This window comes from Ranitomeya variabilis, chromosome 4 (genome assembly GCF_051348905.1).
Source record: "Ranitomeya variabilis isolate aRanVar5 chromosome 4, aRanVar5.hap1, whole genome shotgun sequence".
Classification (NCBI taxonomy): domain Eukaryota; kingdom Metazoa; phylum Chordata; class Amphibia; order Anura; family Dendrobatidae; genus Ranitomeya; species Ranitomeya variabilis.
Window position 1 is genome coordinate 758,506,705 of NC_135235.1, and position 18,845 is coordinate 758,525,549.

The following is an 18,845-nucleotide window of genomic DNA, read 5'->3' on the forward strand; positions in this document are numbered from 1 at the left end:
ATTATCTGGACTTGTGAGACTGGCCTAAGTCAGTAAAACCATTTATCTCCAGGTAATTGGCTAAACAGATCAGGTGTAAGGGGTAAAGGACAGGGAAGGTGAGCTGTGATTTTATTAATCTCTCTGACATCCAAGCATGGACGCCGCCCTCCATCCTATTACCAAACCCCACAGCGACTGGAGAGGAGCATGGCCGTATATGACCCTTAGCCGCACACTGGAAGGGGGTAAATAAGCGAGATTTCGGCCTTTTTTTCTCCTGGTGTGGAGGCGATAGCACAATCATATGCCGCCATATACTAGACGTCCGGTAACCGGTGATAATCCCCTCATGTGTGGGGTCTATTTGTCTCCAGAGAAATCACACGTTACATTCCACACAGAACATTGTGTAGAAAAGGCGGCGCGAGGTGATTGTGCCAGTAGTGAGGGCGAATAATGGCGGGAATGTCACTGACTGAGGAGAAGTCTCCATGTAGCGTCTTCACTGCGGATCTCATTGAGGCCCCTGATCACGTGACCCCTGACTCCTCCCCTCTGGTGACCTCATCACAGGTCCTGTGCGCCATATCTGTGGAGTGCGGCTCTGCAGGTGGAGGTATGTGGAGATTCCCCATTACTGAGCGCAGCCGGGGACATTAACCCCTTCTACACGGAGGAGACTCTTTTGGGGTTGTTGTTGCCCCTTTATAAGAACCATAACGTTGTTGTTCTGTTTCCTGTAATAGATACATACGAGCCAACTATGGAGGACAGGAAGTGAGGGAGCGGAGTGTTCTCCTAGTACAGGGCCCCTTTCTTGGCCCCACACAGTGTAATGCCCCCATTATGCCCTGTAAGCAGGTTCTGCCCCACACCCAGCTGCCTCGGGCACTTTACCATGAGCTGGTACCTCAGATTCTTCCCCGCACCCCTTTCCTTTGCTTGGCGCCAAATCTGTTCTGCCTTTGGGGCTCCGGCCTTTATAATATCAGTAACTGCGCCATCAAGGTCTCCTGACCAGGTGCACCCTCTAGACTCTTCCCTCCGGAAACCCTCCCTCTTCCCATTGGTGTCACATGGTCCCGTCTGGACGGCAGATAGCAGTCTGTACAAATGCAGCACAGCCCTGAGGAGGCTTTTTATATGACTCTCCTTTTTACACCCCTTATACAATATATATGATGCCGCTCACACAGTATAATGTTTCCACAGTACTGGCATCTCTCGTAAAATAAGGTATTTTCATCCTACCGCCATACCCCCACACACAGTATAATGTTCTCATAGTACCGCCATACCCCCCCCACAGTATAATGTTCCTACAGTACCGCTATACCCCCACACACAGTATAATGTTCTCATAGTACCGCCATACCCCCACACAGTATAATGTTCCTACAGTACCGCTATACCCCCACACACAGTATAATGTTCTCATAGTACCGCCATACCCCCACACAGTATAATGTTCCTACAGTACCGCCATACCCCCACACACAGTATAATGTTCTCATAGTACCGCCATACCCACCACACACAGTATAATCTTCTCATAGTACCGCCATACCCCCACACAGTATAATGTTCCTTCAGTACCGCCATACCTCCACACACAGTATAATATTCTCATAGTACCGCCATACCCACCACACACAGTATAATCTTCTCATAGTACCGCCATACCCCCACACAGTATAATGTTCCTACAGTACCGCCATACCCCCACACACAGTCTAATGTTCATACAGTACCTCCATCCCACCACACACAGTCTAATGTTCATACAGTACCTCCATCCCACCACACACAGTATAATGTTCCTACAGTACCTCCAGACCACCACACACAGTATAATCTCGTACCTTTTTAATGTTCCCACAGTACTGCCCCCTACATGCACAATATGATACCATTCACCTCACTGACTACCTCCGACCACCGTCAATTAGTGTTGAGCATTCCGATACCGAAAGTATCGGGTATCGGCCGATACTTGCGGGTATCGGAATTCCGATACCGAGATCCGATACTTTTGTGGTATCGGGTATCGGTATCGAAACAACATTAATGTGTAAAATAAAGAATTAAAATAAAAAATATTGCTATACTCACCTCTCCGACGCAGCCTGGACCTCACCGAGGGAACCGGCAGCGTTGTTTGCTTAAAATGTGCGCGTCTCCTGCCTCCCGTGACGTCACGGCTTGTGATTGGTCGCGTCGCCATGTTGGCCGCGACGCGACCAATCACAAAGCCGGAACGTAATTTTAAAATACTGAATGCCTAGAAGGACCTGAAAATTACGTCACGGCTTGCTGTGATTGGTCGCGTCGCGGCCACATGGCCGGCACGCGACCAATCAGAAGCCGTGACGTCACGGAAGGAAGGAAAAGCGCGCATTTTAAGCAAACAACGCTGCCGGTTCCCTCGGAGAGGTGAGTATAGCAATATTTTTTATTTTAATTCTTTATTTTACACATTAATATGGTTCCCAGGGCCTGAAGGAGAGTTTCCTCTCCTTCAGACCCTGGGAACCATCAGGGATACCGTCCGATACTTGAGTCCCATTGACTTGTATTGGTATCGGTATCGGATTGGATCCGATACTTTGCCGGTATCGGCCGATACTTTCCGATACCGATACTTTCAAATATCGGACGGTATCGCTCAACACTACCGACAATTAATAAATACTCACTTAGCCTCATTCTTGGTGCAGATACTAATGAACCCAAGATCTATGAGATATTTACCATAGGATAGTTGGATAGGCAGGAGTGTATCATCCATAAAGGTAGCCCACTCGGTTGCTATGATGCCTATGAATTGACAGGGCTCAGTGGGGTGTGGTATTGGTCACCCTCTCCTTCCCATGATCACAATTTCAGCGATATCCACATTCCCATGACGGTGATACCGCTGAATAGATTAGTGAATCAGGGAGTAGAAAGCTCCTGATCCACCATTCAGCCTTCACTTCTGAGTCTGAGACTCCGTGCACTGCAGGCACAATGACATCACTACATCACACCTGTATTACGGAGCCTCAGTACTCACACCGCACAGACCAGAGCAGTGCAACCCAGGAACCGGGTTGGCTGAGTAGTGTGTGGTTTATTTTTTAAATATCAGGAATTGTAGGGGCATCATATTAAGAGAAGAGCTGTTGGGACTCTCATACTGAATGTGTGGCTGGTAGGGGCCATTATACTGGGGTTGTGGTGGACTGTAAATGCCTCCATACTGAGTGGGGGTTTTATTTTGTGTAGCAGGTTGATGAGAGCGATATGTTCTGAAAACGATCACCAAAACATAAATTGGGCACGAATATGGTACATTCGGATTCATGATCGGTAACACGAGCATTTTTCTTAGTATCGGAAAAAGTCGGTAACATTCGGTAAAAGATATAATAGAAGCCGACAATACATGTGGTGTGTTTAGTAAAATCACAGCCACCAATGTGGGAGACTGGGGTTCAAATCCTGGCTCTGCGCTAGCGTTAAGCGAAACGGATCGGTCATTTTCATAAATCGGCGACTTTTAGGCAAACTTGGGTTTCATGAAACCCGAACCGATCCTAGTGTGGGATCGGCCATGCGGTACACGATCTTCGCGCCAAAGTCGCATTTCATATGACGCTTAAAGCGCCATTTCTCAGCCAATGAATGAGGATGCAGAGTGTGGGCAGCGTGATGACATAGGTCCTGGTCCCCACCATCTTAGAAAAGGGCATGGCAGTGATTGGCTTGCTGTCTGCGGCATCACAGGGGCTATAAAGGGGCGTGCACGCCGACCGCCATCTTACTTCTGCCGATCTGAGCATAGGGAGCGTTTGCTGCAGTTAGTCAGAAGCAGGGACAGAGTTAGGGAGGAAATATAAACCCCCAAACCGCTTGTGCTGGAGCGATTTTCACTGTCCCACACCACCATTTTGTGCAGGGACAGTGGAGGTCGTATTTTAGTGCAGCAGCTGCATAGCTATGTGCACGGTGCTCTGCAAACCAACTGCTTTTTTCAAAGCAAAAATCCTGTTGCTCCTTTCTGCACAGTTACCTGTCTTGTTTATTTGTCTACCAATTTTTTTGTTCAGCAGTCCTTTTTATTGCTGCCATACTTGCCCTGAGATCATTGTAGGAAGCTTGTTATTGCAGTATTTTTTTTTATAATAATTACAGCCACTTTCTGCCACGTTCATAGTGGTGTGTTATCCCACAGGGCCAGAGTTAGGGTTCAGTGTCTCCCCCCAAAAAATGGAGATTCAAATTCTCACACAGTGTATATTCAGCTGTACTGCTAGTGCGTCGTATATATCAGGCAGCCACTTTCTGCCACGTTCATAGTGTTGTGTTATACCACTGGGCCAGAGTTGTGGTTCAGTGTCTCCCCCCAAAAGTGAGATAGTAATTCTCACACAGTTTATATTCTGCTGTACTGCTAGTGTGTCATATATCAGGCAGCCACTTTCTGCCACGTTCATAGTGTTGTGTTATACCACAGGGCCAGAGTTGTGGTTCAGTGTCTCCCCCCAAAAGTGAGATAGTAATTCTCACACAGTTTATATTCTGCTGTACTGCTAGTGTGTCGTATATCAGGCAGCCACTTTCTGCCACGTTCATAGTGTTGTGTTATACCACTGGGACAGAGTTGTGGTTCAGTGTCTCCCCCCAAAAGCGAGATAGTAATTCTCACACAGTTTATATTCTGCAGTACTGCTAGTGCATCGTATATCAGGCAGCCACTTTCTGCCACGTTCATAGTGTTGTGTTATACCACTTTGCCAGAGTTGTGGTTCAGTGTCTCCCCCCCCAAAAATGAGGAAGTCTGGTGGAAGAGGCCGTGGACGGGGGTTGCCAGCTAGTACTGATGGTGGTGGTGGTGCTGCATCTGGTGGTAGTGGCAAAAGCACAATAGCACCTAAGGCTGGAGGTGTTGAGCCTGCGTCATCGTCTGGCTACACAAGGCCTCGAAGGCTCCCTTACCTGGGAGTAGGAAAACAGCTTTTAAAGCCAGAGTAGCAGGAAAAAGTTTTGTCTTTCCTTGCTGACTCAGCCTCTAGCTCTTTTGCCTCCTCTTCCCAAAGTTCAAAATCTAAGAGCAGCCAGTCATCAGTGGATGCTTCCGGTCCGGAAAAAGATGTTTCCTTGTGTCCTTCTCCCAAACCAAAAGTGAAGGATGCGTCAGGCAACACTACGGGTTACTCCATGGAGCTCTTTACCCATACCGTGCCAGGGTTAGAAAGGGAAATTGTACACTGCCCATTAAAAGAAGAATCGGAAATGGAGTGCACTGATGCACAGCCACAGCTAGATTATGATGCTGTTCCATTGACTCAGATCGCTACATTGACCTTGCAGTTTCCTGAGCCAGAATCTGACCCTGATGAGACTATGGTGCCCTGTCCCGAACGCTATAGCACCGGCTTACACGGTAACACTGAGGAAGGTGCACATGACATTGTGGAGGAGGAGGTGATAGATGACCCAGTTCTTGACCCAGATTGGCAGCCATTGGGGAAAGAGGGTGCCGCTGGCACTAGCTCACAAGCGGAGGAGGTTTATCTGCAGCAACACCAATCTACATCGAAACAGCTGTCATCAGCCAGGACCGTATCAGGCCCAAAACGTGTGACAAAAAAAGTTTTAGGACAGCGTGGCCAACCGCTGAAAGTTGCACAGCGTGCAATGCCTGAAAAGGAATTCCATAGTAGGAAGAGTGCAGTGTGGCTTTTTTTTACCAAGATTCCAATGATCAGTCTAAAGTGATCTGTAAGAAATGCTCAAAGACCTTTAGCAGAGGGAAGATTCTTCAAAATTTAAATACAACATGTATGCATAGACATTTAGACAGCATGCACTTGCAAGCCTGGACAAACTACCAAACGTTCTGTACCGTTGGTGCACCTGGTCAGAATGAAGGTAGTCAGTAACACTACATTGCTTCCCTCACTGTAAGCCCACCGGTTCAGACACCACCAGCAGCAAATGTGGAGGGATCGTCGCAAGGCCAAAGCAGGCAGGGAATCAGAATATTATTTGTAGGAAGCACTGTATGTAGGCCAACATCACCAACTGTCTCTCAATCCGCCATGTCCACCCCCGCCACCACCGCTAGTTCCACCATCTGCAGGTCTCCTGTCCAGCTCACCCTAGAAGAGACTCTCGTGAGGAAAAGAAAGTATTCATCCTCTCAACCGCGTACACAGGGTTTGAACACCCACATTGCCAGATTAATCTCGTTAGACATGATGCCCTACCGGTTGGTCAAAAGCAAAGCTTTCAAAGACCTGATGGCCTACGCAGTACCACGCTATGACCTACCCAGTCGCCACTTCTTTGCGAGAAAAGTCATCCCAGCCCTCCACCAGCATGTCAAAGACCGCATTGTCCATGCACTGAGGCAGTCTGTCAGTGGAAAGGTGCACCTCACCACAGATGCATGGACCAGTAGGCATGGCCAGGGACGTTATGTGTCCATCACGGCGCACTGGGTTAATGTGGTGGATGCAGGGTCCACAGGGGACAGCCATAGTGGGACAGTTCTGCCTAGCCCACAGTCTAGGAAACAGTTGGCAGTAGGCGTTCGACACCCCTCCTCCTCCTCCTCCTCCTCCTCCAGAAGCGACAGCTCGTCCACAGAGCGCAGTCGCCTGGCAACTCCATCCGCAGCTGCCAGTGTTGCACACGAGGTGTCTCATTATGGAACAGCTAGCGGTAAGCGTCAGCAGGCTGTGTTGGAAATGAAGTGTATGGGCGACAACAGACACACCGCGGAAGTACTGGCCAAGTTCTTGCAGCAAGAAAGTGAGTCATGGCTGGGCAGTGTACATCTTGAGGCAGGCAAGGTAGTCAGCGATAACGGAAGGAATTTTATGGCTGCCATAGCCCTTTCACAACTTAAACACATACCTTGCTTGGCTCACACTTTGAACCTGGTGGTGCAGTGCTTCCTGAAAAATTATCCGGAGTTACCAGCCCTGCTCCTGAAGGTGCGAAAACTTTGTTCGCACATCCGCCGGTCGCCCGTACACTCCAGCCGTATGCTGAACCATCAGCGATCGCTAAATCTTCCACAGCACCGCCTAATTATAGATGTTGCAACAAGGTGGAACTCCACACTGCACATGGTTCAGAGGCTGTGTGAACAGAGGCGTGCTGTCATTTATTTGTGGGAGGATACGCATACACGGGCAGGCAGTTGGATGGCAGACATGGAGTTGTCTGGTGTGCAGTGGTCGAAGCTACAAGACCTCTGTCAAGTCCTTCAGTGTTTTGAGGAATGCACACGGCTGGTTAGTGCAGACGATACCATCATAAGCATGAGCATCCCACTTATGCGTCTGCTGATGCAAAGTTTGATGCACATTAAGGAGCAGGCGTCTGCAGCCGAGGAGGAGGGAAGCCTTGATGACAGTCAGCCATTGTCTGGTCAGGGAACTGTCCATGACGAGGTGGCGGACGAAGAGGATGAGGAGGAGGATGATGGGGATGAATATGTATGGGAGGAGGGAGCTTCTCAGGGGGCAATAGAAACTGGTGCCATTGCAAGGTCTGGTACAGGTTTCTTGCGGGACACTTGTGATGTAGATTTGCAAGAAAGTGCTCCTCAACCCAGCAGAAGCAGTGATTTGACACCTGGAACATTGGCCCACATGGCTGAGTATGCCTTGCGTATCCTAAAAAGGGACCCTCGCATTGTCAAAATGATGACTGATGACGATTACTGATTGGCCTGCCTACTGGATACACGCTACAAAGGGAAATTGCTAAATATCATGCCACATGAGAACCTAGAGCAAATATTGGCTACCAAACAAGCAACTCTTGTAGACCGTTTGGTTCTGGCATTCCCGGCACGCAGTGGCGGTGATGGTTCTCACACGAGGCATAGTGGGCAACATGGCAGAGGTGCAGAAATCCGAAGTGGCGTTGGACAGAGGGGTTTTATGACAAGGTTGTGGAGTGATTTTTCAATGACCGCTGACACGACAAGGACAGCTGCATCGATTCAAAGTGACAGGAGACAGCATTTGTCCAGTATGGTTACAAACTACTTTTCCTCCCTTATCGATGTTCTCCCTCACAGGTCATTCCCCTTTGATTACTGGGCATCTAAAATAGACACCTGGCCTGAATTGGCAGAATATGCATTACAGGAGCTCGCTTGCCCTGCTGCCAGTGTGCTATCAGAAAGAGTCTTCAGTGCTGCTGGTTCAATACTGACACATCTGGCTACCCAAAATGTTGATGATCTAACTTTAATTAAAATGAACCAATCGTGGATTTCAAATTCTTTTGCCCCACCTTCCCCTGCTGACACGTAGCTTTCCTTTAAAAAGGTCTTGCTTTTGTACTCCTCTTACTGACTGCTCCAATTCCTCCATTTGCTGCTGCTGAATGTCCACCATAGGCCATTTTTAACACCTCCCTAAGTGGGCTGACTGCCCCCACGGGCCCGTGGTCACCACTTGGCGCAAGCACCCGTGCGAGTGCCGTTTGCCTGGACAGGTGGGTGTGCCCACTTTTGGCCGACGGCACTGGCACAGGGTCCCTCATAGTACAATTAAGTGTCTCTGGCGGTGGGGGTGCACACCCAACGTCAGACACACCGTCGTAATATGAGGGGCCCTGGGCCAGTACCGCCGCCCACGAGAGAGTGTTCCACCCCCCCAGCTCAAACAGTGCTCCACCGCTGTTTAGTCGGTGCTGGTAAATCCTTCAATGGCACTGCCAATACAAATTGAGAGATGATAGTAAATATATACAGGGACCATGCCCTCCATTTTGACCTGTGAATACTGTGCGCAAACCTACCACTATCTGGTACTCAGCAGAGGAACCCACCCCTGTACGTTGCTTTGCCACCTGTTTATTTACGAACATTTTTTTTGCAGACATTTAGCCCGCTTTACTATTTAGGCCAACGTACTGTGTCAGCCACTTATTCCAGTTGTCCTCCACCAAAAGCAGTGCCACCAGTTTACTCCTGTTACCAGTTTAGAACTGCATTGAGCCAACTTTTTTATTTTAGGCCTAGTAAGTCTGTCTGCGCCACTCCTACTAATCATCCTCCGCTGACCAAAACAATGCTGCCTGTGTACCCGTTACCCATTTTGAACTGCATTGTGCCTACTTTTTTATTTTAGGCCTAGTAAGTCTGTCTGCGCCACTCCTAGCAATCGTCCTCCGCTGACCAAACCAGTGCTGCCTGTGTACCCCTGTTACCCATTTTAAACTGCTTTGAGACAACTTTTTTATTTTAGGCCTAGTAAGTCTGTCTGCGCCACTCCTACTAATCGTCCTCCGCTGACCAAAACAATGCTGCCTGTGTACCCGTTACCCATTTTGAACGGCATTGAGCCTACTTTTTTATTTTAGGCCTAGTAAGTCTGTCTGCGCCACTCCTAGCAATCGTCCTCCGCCTAACAAAACAATGCTGCCTGTGTACCCCTGTTACCCATTTTTAACTGCATTGCGCCTACTTTTTTATTTTAGGCCTACTAAGTCAGTCTGGGCCACTCCAGTCCTGACAATCGTCCTCCGCTTAACAACGCTCTGCCGCCTGTGTACCCCTGTAACCAATTTTAAACTGCATTGAGCCAACTTTTTAAATTTAGGCCTACTACCTGTGTCTGTCTGCGCCACTCAATACAGCTGTCCTTCACTGCACAAAGCAGAGCCTCAATTTGCAGCCAATATCACATATTAAAGTGGATTTGGCCTACTAGTTTGGTTGGGCCTACTAACGGTGTCTGCCGCTCCTTGGTATTCTCCTATGTTTTTCTCCTGAGCTTCAATCTTCAGGCTTTTGGCCTATAGGAATTTTAAAACTGCATTTGGCCTACTGGTTTGGTTGGGCCTACTAACGGTGTCTGCCACTCCTTGCTGTTCTCCTCCACTGAACAAAGCAGTGCTGCCTGTTTAGTCCTGTTACCAATTTTGAACTGCATTTAGCCTACTTTATTCTTTGGGCCTATATCTGTGTTTCCTCCTCATCCTGCCCATTGCCCAGCCACTGCTAGATGAGTCTGCCGGTACATTGACCCAGACCACTACATTCCCCTTGCACTCTACATAGCCAGTATCTGACTCTGCAGAAAGTCTGGTTCTCCTTCCCGCATACTATACCACCTTACGTGGGGACAAAGAGGAAGGTGCAGATGAAAGTGCAGATTCCTTCAACAGGTGGGGGGGGGGCATACTCATTGGCGACGTCACTGGCACAGGGCCCCTCATAGTACGCAAAAGTTTCTCTGCCGGTGGGAGGCGCCTCCGCCGTCAATCAACGCCGTACTTTGAGGGGCCCTGTGCCAGTGGCAATGCGAACGAGTGTGCCCCCCCTGCTTGCTCAGGATCACAGCACTTGCAAAGTTGAAATACTTACCTCTCCCTGCTCCACCGCCGTGACGTAGTCCGCGTTTCCTGGGCCCACGAAAAACTTGAGCAAGCCCTACTCCCCCCACAACTGTTGCCAAATGACCCCCAAATTTTCTATGGCTAACTATTATTATAAGGTAAATTAAGATTGACAAGCTTAAGTAATAATAATTGATGTTTTTGGCATTAAAATGGGCTCTGTTGGTGTTTTCCTGTCCTCCACTCACTGCCGACTTTGATTCTCCATTGACTTGCATTGGGTTTCGTATTTCGGTCGGATCCCCGACTTTTCGCAATAATCGGCCGATTTCACCCGACCCGACTTTGGCAAAGTCGGGTTTTACAAAACCCGAAACGATCCTGAAAAAGTAAAAGTCGCTCAACCCTACTCTGCGCTGTTGGACATAATGTACCAGTAGTGGTCCATAACACTATGGTGCCTACCTCAATAAACATGAGAGTGTCACGAGCAAAGAGAGTCATGCCAGCTCGGACATCACCTGGATTAACAAGGTCTGCATCAGATGTCGAGGAACCAGAACAATCTGAGCATAAATGGGCTACTGGACCAAACCATACATGGACAAGGCAAGAGAACCTGGATCTGATAAAATGCTACTATAACAGCAGACCAAATGGGAAAGGATATATGAAGCTTATGAGGAAACGCTACATGGATACAAGACCTGCATGTCCACTAGCTGAGAAACAACTAGTCACCCAACGTTTCAATATCATAAAGAGAAAGCTATTGTCACAACTTGAGATGGATCAACTGCACTGCAGATCCACCACACATGAAGACCTGGAAGAACAATATATGCAACCCCCTGAAGATCTTGATCCAACCTTGCAGCTAGAGAGCACTGCAGCTGGTCTGAAACAGAATATCTTAGATAAACTAAATACCACCAATACCAGAAATAGACTGCCAAGGCTCAGCAAAGAAACACCACAAGACAGTATGCTAGAGAATACCAATAGAACGGCTCTTGCATCAATACCTACCACTAGGGTTGAGCGACTTTCATTTTTTTAAGATCGAGTCTGGTTTTGTGAAACCCGATTTAGTCCAGAGTCGAGTCGAGTGAAGTCGGCCGATTATCGCTAAAAGTCGGGGATCGACCGAAACACGAAACCCAATGCAAGTCAATGGGGAAGCATAGCCGGCAGTGAGTGGAGGCCAGGAAAACACCTACAGTGCACATTTTACTGCCAAAAACATCCATTCTTGTTTTCTGAAGCTTGTCAATCTTAATTAACTTTATAATAATAGTTGGGCACTGGAAATTGGGGGTCATTTGGCAAAAGTTGTGGGGGTAGGGCTGGTTCAAGGTTTTAGTGGGCCCAGGAAACATGGACTACGTCATGGCGGTGGAGCAGGGAGAGGTAAGTATTTCAACGTTGCAAGTGCTGTGATCCTGAGCAAGCAGGGGGGGCCCACTCGTTCGCATTGGCACTGGCACAGGGCCCCTCAAAGTACGGCGGTGTGTTTGCATGGCGGGGGCGCCTCCCACCAGCAGCGACACTTTTGCGTACTCTGAGTGGCCCTGTGCCAGTGACGTCGCCAACGAGTATGCCCCCCCACCTGATGAAGGAACCTGCACTTTCATCTGCACCTTCCTCTTTGTCCCTGTGTAAGGTGGTATAATATGCGGGAAGGGGAACCTTACTTTCAGCAGGGTCAGATTCTGGCTGTGTAGAGTACAAGGGGAATGTAGTGGTCTAGGTCAATGTACCAGCAGACTCATCTAGCAGTGGCTGGGCAATGGGCAGGATGATGAGGAAACAGATATAGGGCCAAAGAATAAAGTAGGCTAAATGCAGATCAAAATTGGTAACAGGACTAAACAGGCGGCATTGCTTTGTTCAGTGGAGTAGCAAACCCAAGAGCAGCAGACACTGTTTCAAGGGCCTAACCACACTAGTAGGCCAAATGCAGTTTAATATCTGATAGTATAGGCCGAAAGCCAGAATGTGGAAGCTCAGCTTTGTTCAGTTGAGGACAACACCAGGGAGGGGCAGACACCGTTAGTAGGCCCTAACCACCATTTTGTTTTTTAAAAAACACTTAATGAGAGCCAGAAGGTTGAAGCTCAGCTTTATTCAGTTGAGGGCAACACCAGGGAGGGGCAGACACCGTTAGTAGGCCCTAAACACCATTTTGTTTTTTAAAAAACACTTAATGAGAGCCAGAAGGTTGAAGCTCAGCTTTATTCAGTTGAGGGCAACACCAGGCAGGGGCAGACACCGTTAGTAGGCCGGAACCACCATTTTGTTTTTTAAAAAACACTTAATGAGAGCCAGAAGGTTGAAGCTCAGCTTTATTCAGTTGAGGGCAACACCAGGCAGGGGCAGACACCGTTAGTAGGCCGGAACCAGCAATGTGTTTAAAAACAGCAGTTAATCAGAGCCGGAAGGTAGAAGCTCAGCTTTATTCAGTTGAGGGCAACACCAGGGAGGGGCAGAAGCCGTTAGTAGGCCCTAACCACCATTTTGTTTTTTAAAAAACACTTAATGAGAGCCAGAAGGTTGAAGCTCAGCTTTATTCAGTTGAGGGCAACACCAGGCAGGGGCAGACACCGTTAGTAGGCCGGAACCAGCAATGTGTTTAAAAACAGCAGTTAATCAGAGCCGGAAGGTAGAAGCTCAGCTTTATTCAGTTGAGGGCAACACCAGGGAGGGGCAGAAGCCGTTAGTAGGCCCTAACCACCATTTTGTTTTTTAAAAAACACTTAATGAGAGCCAGAAGGTTGAAGCTCAGCTTTATTCAGTTGAGGGCAACACCAGGCAGGGGCAGACACCGTTAGTAGGCCGGAACCAGCAATGTGTTTAAAAACAGCAGTTAATCAGAGCCGGAAGGTAGAAGCTCAGCTTTATTCAGTTGAGGGCAACACCAGGGAGGGGCAGAAGCCGTTAGTAGGCCCTAACCACCATTTTGTTTTTTAAAAAACACTTAATGAGAGCCAGAAGGTTGAAGCTCAGCTTTATTCAGTTGAGGGCAACACCAGGCAGGGGCAGACACCGTTAGTAGGCCGGAACCACCATTTTGTTTTTTAGAAAACACTTAATGAGAGCCAGAAGGTTGAAGCTCAGCTTTATTCAGTTGAGGGCAACACCAGGCAGGGGCAGACACCGTTAGTAGGCCGAAACCACCATTTTGATTTTTAAAAAACACTTAATGAGAGCCAGAAGGTTGAAGCTCAGCTTTATTCAGTTGAGGGCAACACCAGGCAGGGGCAGACACCGTTAGTAGGCCGGAACCACCATTTTGTTTTTTAAAAAACACTTAATGAGAGCCAGAAGGTTGAAGCTCAGCTTTATTCAGTTGAGGGCAACACCAGGCAGGGGCAGACACCGTTAGTAGGCCCTAACCACCATTTTGTTTTTTAAAAAACACTTAATGAGAGCCAGAAGGTTGAAGCTCAGCTTTATTCAGTTGAGGGCAACACCAGGCAGGGGCAGACACCGTTAGTAGGCCGGAACCACCATTTTGTTTTTTAAAAAACACTTAATGAGAGCCAGAAGGTTGAAGCTCAGCTTTATTCAGTTGAGGGCAACACCAGGCAGGGGCAGACACCGTTAGTAGGCCGGAACCAGCAATGTGTTTAAAAACAGCAGTTAATCAGAGCCGGAAGGTAGAAGCTCAGCTTTATTCAGTTGAGGGCAACACCAGGGAGGGGCAGAAGCCGTTAGTAGGCCGGAACCAGCAATGTGTTTAAAAACAGCAGTTAATCAGAGCCGGAAGGTAGAAGCTCAGCTTTATTCAGTTGAGGGCAACACCAGGGAGGGGCAGAAGCCGTTAGTAGGCCCTAACCACCATTTTGTTTTTTAAAAAACACTTAATGAGAGCCAGAAGGTTGAAGCTCAGCTTTATTCAGTTGAGGGCAACACCAGGCAGGGGCAGACACCGTTAGTAGGCCGGAACCACCATTTTGTTTTTTAAAAAACACTTAATGAGAGCCAGAAGGTTGAAGCTCAGCTTTATTCAGTTGAGGGCAACACCAGGCAGGGGCAGACACCGTTAGTAGGCCGGAACCAGCAATGTGTTTAAAAACAGCAGTTAATCAGAGCCGGAAGGTAGAAGCTCAGCTTTATTCAGTTGAGGGCAACACCAGGGAGGGGCAGAAGCCGTTAGTAGGCCGGAACCAGCAATGTGTTTAAAAACAGCAGTTAATCAGAGCCGGAAGGTAGAAGCTCAGCTTTATTCAGTTGAGGGCAACACCAGGGAGGGGCAGAAGCCGTTAGTAGGCCCTAACCACCATTTTGTTTTTTAAAAAACACTTAATGAGAGCCAGAAGGTTGAAGCTCAGCTTTATTCAGTTGAGGGCAACACCAGGCAGGGGCAGACACCGTTAGTAGGCCGGAACCAGCAATGTGTTTAAAAACAGCAGTTAATCAGAGCCGGAAGGTAGAAGCTCAGCTTTATTCAGTTGAGGGCAACACCAGGGAGGGGCAGAAGCCGTTAGTAGGCCCTAACCACCATTTTTTTTTTAAAAAACACTTAATGAGAGCCAGAAGGTAGAAGCTCAGCTTTATTCAGTTGAGGAGAACTTGAATTAGGGACTGCATACAGACTTAGCAGGCTGTCCCCTGTGTGGACCATGCATCCAATACATTAACCCATTGAGCCACAAAGGACACGTAACCTTCCGTGGCCATGCCTACAGGTCCATGTGTCTGTTGTCAGGTGTACCTTTGTCAGTGTAGGCCTATTGGAAGGAGGGACCGCAGACAGGCTTCGAAGGCCTAACACAATAAAATGGGCTGGCTGTAGGCACTTTAAAATTGGTTCCAGGGGTACACGGGCAGCAGTGGTCTGGTCAGTGGAGGCCTAGTGGAAGGAGGGACCGCAGACAGGCTTCGAAGGCCTAACACAATAAAATGGGCTGGCTGTAGGCACTTTAAAATTGGTTCCAGGGGTACACGGGCAGCAGTGGTCTGGTCAGTGGAGGCCTAGTGGAAGGAGGGACCGCAGACAGGCTTCGAAGGCCTAACACAATAAAATGGGCTGGCTGTAGGCACTTTAAAATTGGTTCCAGGGGTACACGGGCAGCAGTGGTCTGGTCAGTGGAGGCCTAGTGGAAGGAGGGACCGCAGACAGGCTTCGAAGGCCTAACACAATAAAATGGGCTGGCTGTAGGCACTTTAAAATTGGTTCCAGGGGTACACGGGCAGCAGTGGTCTGGTCAGTGGAGGCCTAGTGGAAGGAGGGACCGCAGACAGGCTTCGAAGGCCTAACACAATAAAATGGGCTGGCTGTAGGCACTTTAAAATTGGTTCCAGGGGTACACGGGCAGCAGTGGTCTGGTCAGTGGAGGCCTAGTGGAAGGAGGGACCGCAGACAGGCTTCGAAGGCCTAAAATAACAAACAATAGGCTCATGGCAGTTTTACAGCGGTTACATGGATACACAGGCAGCTTGGTGGTGAGTGGAGGAGTATTTAAAGTAGGGACCGCAGACAGGCTATCAAAGGCCTAAAATAACAAACAATAGGCTCATGGCAGTTTTACAGCGGTTACATGGATACACGGGCAGGCAGCTGGTGATGAGTGGAGGAGTATTTAAAGTAGGGACCGCAGACAGGCTATCAAAGGCCTAAAATAACAAACAATAGGCTCATGGCAGTTTTACAGCGGTTACATGGATACACGGGCAGGCAGCTGGTGATGAGTGGAGGAGTATTTAAAGTAGGGACCGCAGACAGGCTATCAAAGGCCTAAAATAACAAACAATAGGCTCATGGCAGTTTTACAGCGGTTACATGGATACACGGGCAGGCAGCTGGTGATGAGTGGAGGAGTATTTAAAGTAGGGACCGCAGACAGGCTATCAAAGGCCTAAAATAACAAACAACAGGCTCATGGCAGTTTTACAGCGGTTACATGGATACACAGGCAGCTTGGTGGTGAGTGGAGGAGTATTTAAAGTAGGGACCGCAGACAGGCTATCAAAGGCCTAAAATAACAAACAATAGGCTCATGGCAGTTTTACAGCGGTTACATGGATACACAGGCAGCTTGGTGGTGAGTGGAGGAGTATTTAAAGTAGGGACCGCAGACAGGCTATCAAAGGCCTAAAATAACAAACAATAGGCTCATGGCAGTTTTACAGCGGTTACATGGATACACGGGCAGGCAGCTGGTGATGAGTGGAGGAGTATTTAAAGTAGGGACCGCAGACAGGCTATCAAAGGCCTAAAATAACAAACAATAGGCTCATGGCAGTTTTACAGCGGTTACATGGATACACAGGCAGCTTGGTGGTGAGTGGAGGAGTATTTAAAGTAGGGACCGCAGACAGGCTATCAAAGGCCTAAAATAACAAACAATAGGCTCATGGCAGTTTTACAGCGGTTACATGGATACACAGGCAGCTTGGTGGTGAGTGGAGGAGTATTTAAAGTAGGGACCGCAGACAGGCTATCAAAGGCCTAAAATAACAAACAATAGGCTCATGGCAGTTTTACAGCGGTTACATGGATACACGGGCAGGCAGCTGGTGATGAGTGGAGGAGTATTTAAAGTAGGGACCGCAGACAGGCTATCAAAGGCCTAAAATAACAAACAATAGGCTCATGGCAGTTTTACAGCGGTTACATGGATACACAGGCAGCTTGGTGGTGAGTGGAGGAGTATTTAAAGTAGGGACCGCAGACAGGCTATCAAAGGCCTAAAATAACAAACAATAGGCTCATGGCAGTTTTACAGCGGTTACATGGATACACGGGCAGGCAGCTGGTGATGAGTGGAGGAGTATTTAAAGTAGGGACCGCAGACAGGCTATCAAAGGCCTAAAATAACAAACAATAGGCTCATGGCAGTTTTACAGCGGTTACATGGATACACAGGCAGCTTGGTGGTGAGTGGAGGAGTATTTAAAGTAGGGACCGCAGACAGGCTATCAAAGGCCTAAAATAACAAACAATAGGCTCATGGCAGTTTTACAGCGGTTACATGGATACACGGGCAGGCAGCTGGTGATTAGTGGAGGAGTATTTAAAGTAGGGACCGCAGACAGGCTATCAAAGGCCTAAAATAACAAACAATAGGCTCATGGCAGCTTTACAGCGGTTACATGGATACACAGGCAGCTTGGTGGTGAGTGGAGGAGTAGTGCAAGGAGTGTCTGTCCCAGTACTCCCAAAATATAAATAGATGTTAATGTCTCGCAAAACAACCAAAACAAAAAAAAAGGTGGCATACTTAGGTACAGGGGTGGGCTCATCTACTGAGTTTCTGACATAGTAATTTGGCAGTAACTATTTAATGGTGCCAATATAGGACACAGACACAGACTACTTTAAGTTGCATCATAGATGTCTACAAATTTGTATTGTCAGTGCCAGACATTGAATGATGTCAGCGAATAGACTAAAGATTGGTGGAGCTGTGCGACATAATTTTGCACGTGGTAGAGCACAGTTTGAGCTGGGGTAGGGGGGAACTCTCTTGAGGCCGGCGGGACCGCCCCAGGGCCCCTCATGTTACAACGGTGTGTCTGACGTTGGGTGCGCACCGCCACCGCCAGAGACACTACATTGTACTATGAGGGACCCAGTAGCAATGCCGTCAACCAAAAGCGAGCACACCCACCTCTTCAGACAAACAGCAGTCTCACGGGTGCTTGCGCCAAGTCGCGATACCACGGCCCCGTGTGGGGAGTTTTGCCATTTAGGGAGGTGTAAACATGTCGTATGCTGTACAATCAGCTGCAGCAAATTAGACATTAGAAAAGTAATTCACAGGCAAGAGCTTTTCATAGGAAAGCTAGGTGTCGGCCGGGCAAGGTGGGGCAAAAGATTTCGAAATCCAGTTGTGGTTAATTTTAATGAATGTTAGATCGTCAACATTTTGGGTAGCCAGACGAGTCCTTTTTTCGGTTAATATTGAACCTGCAGCACTGAATACTCTTTCTGATAGGACACTTGCTGCCGGGCAAGCAAGCTCCTGCTATGCATATTCTGCCAATTCAGGCCAGGTGTCTAATTTGGAGGCCCAGTAATCAAATGGGAATGACGGTTGAGGGAGAACATCGATAAGGGATGAAAAATAGTTAGTAACCATACTGGACAAATGTTGTCTCCTGTCACTTTCAATTGATGCAGCAGTACCTGTCCTGTCTGCGGTCATAGCAAAATCACTCCACAACCTGGTCAGAAAACCCCTCTGTCCAACGCCACTTCTGATGTGTGCACCCCTAACACTCCTAGTCTGCTGCCCCCTGGAGCTCGTGTGAGAACGATCACGTGCGCTGTGTGCTGGGAATGCCTGAAGCAAACGGTCAACAAGAGTTGATTGTTTGGTTGCTAATATTAGTTCCAAGTTCTCATGTGGCATAATATTTTGCAATTTGCCTTTATAGCGTGGATCAAGGAGGCAGGCCAACCAGTAATCGTCATCGTTCATCATTTTCGTAATGCGTGTGTCCCTTTTTAGGATACGTAAGGCATAATCCGCCATGTGGGCCAAAGTTCCAGTTGTCAAATC

At 48.2% G+C, this 18,845-nt stretch overlaps 1 protein-coding gene across 1 annotated transcript in view; it reads left to right on the forward strand.

Moving 5' to 3' along the window:
• Positions 1 to 544: 544 nt before the first annotated feature.
• Positions 545 to 18,845, forward strand: part of LOC143766885 (uncharacterized) — a 78,647-nt gene continuing 60,346 nt past the window's right edge. The window contains exon 1 of the mRNA XM_077254884.1: positions 545 to 598. The gene's annotated coding sequence lies outside the window, so the exon portion shown is untranslated. The remainder of the gene's footprint in view (positions 599 to 18,845) is intronic.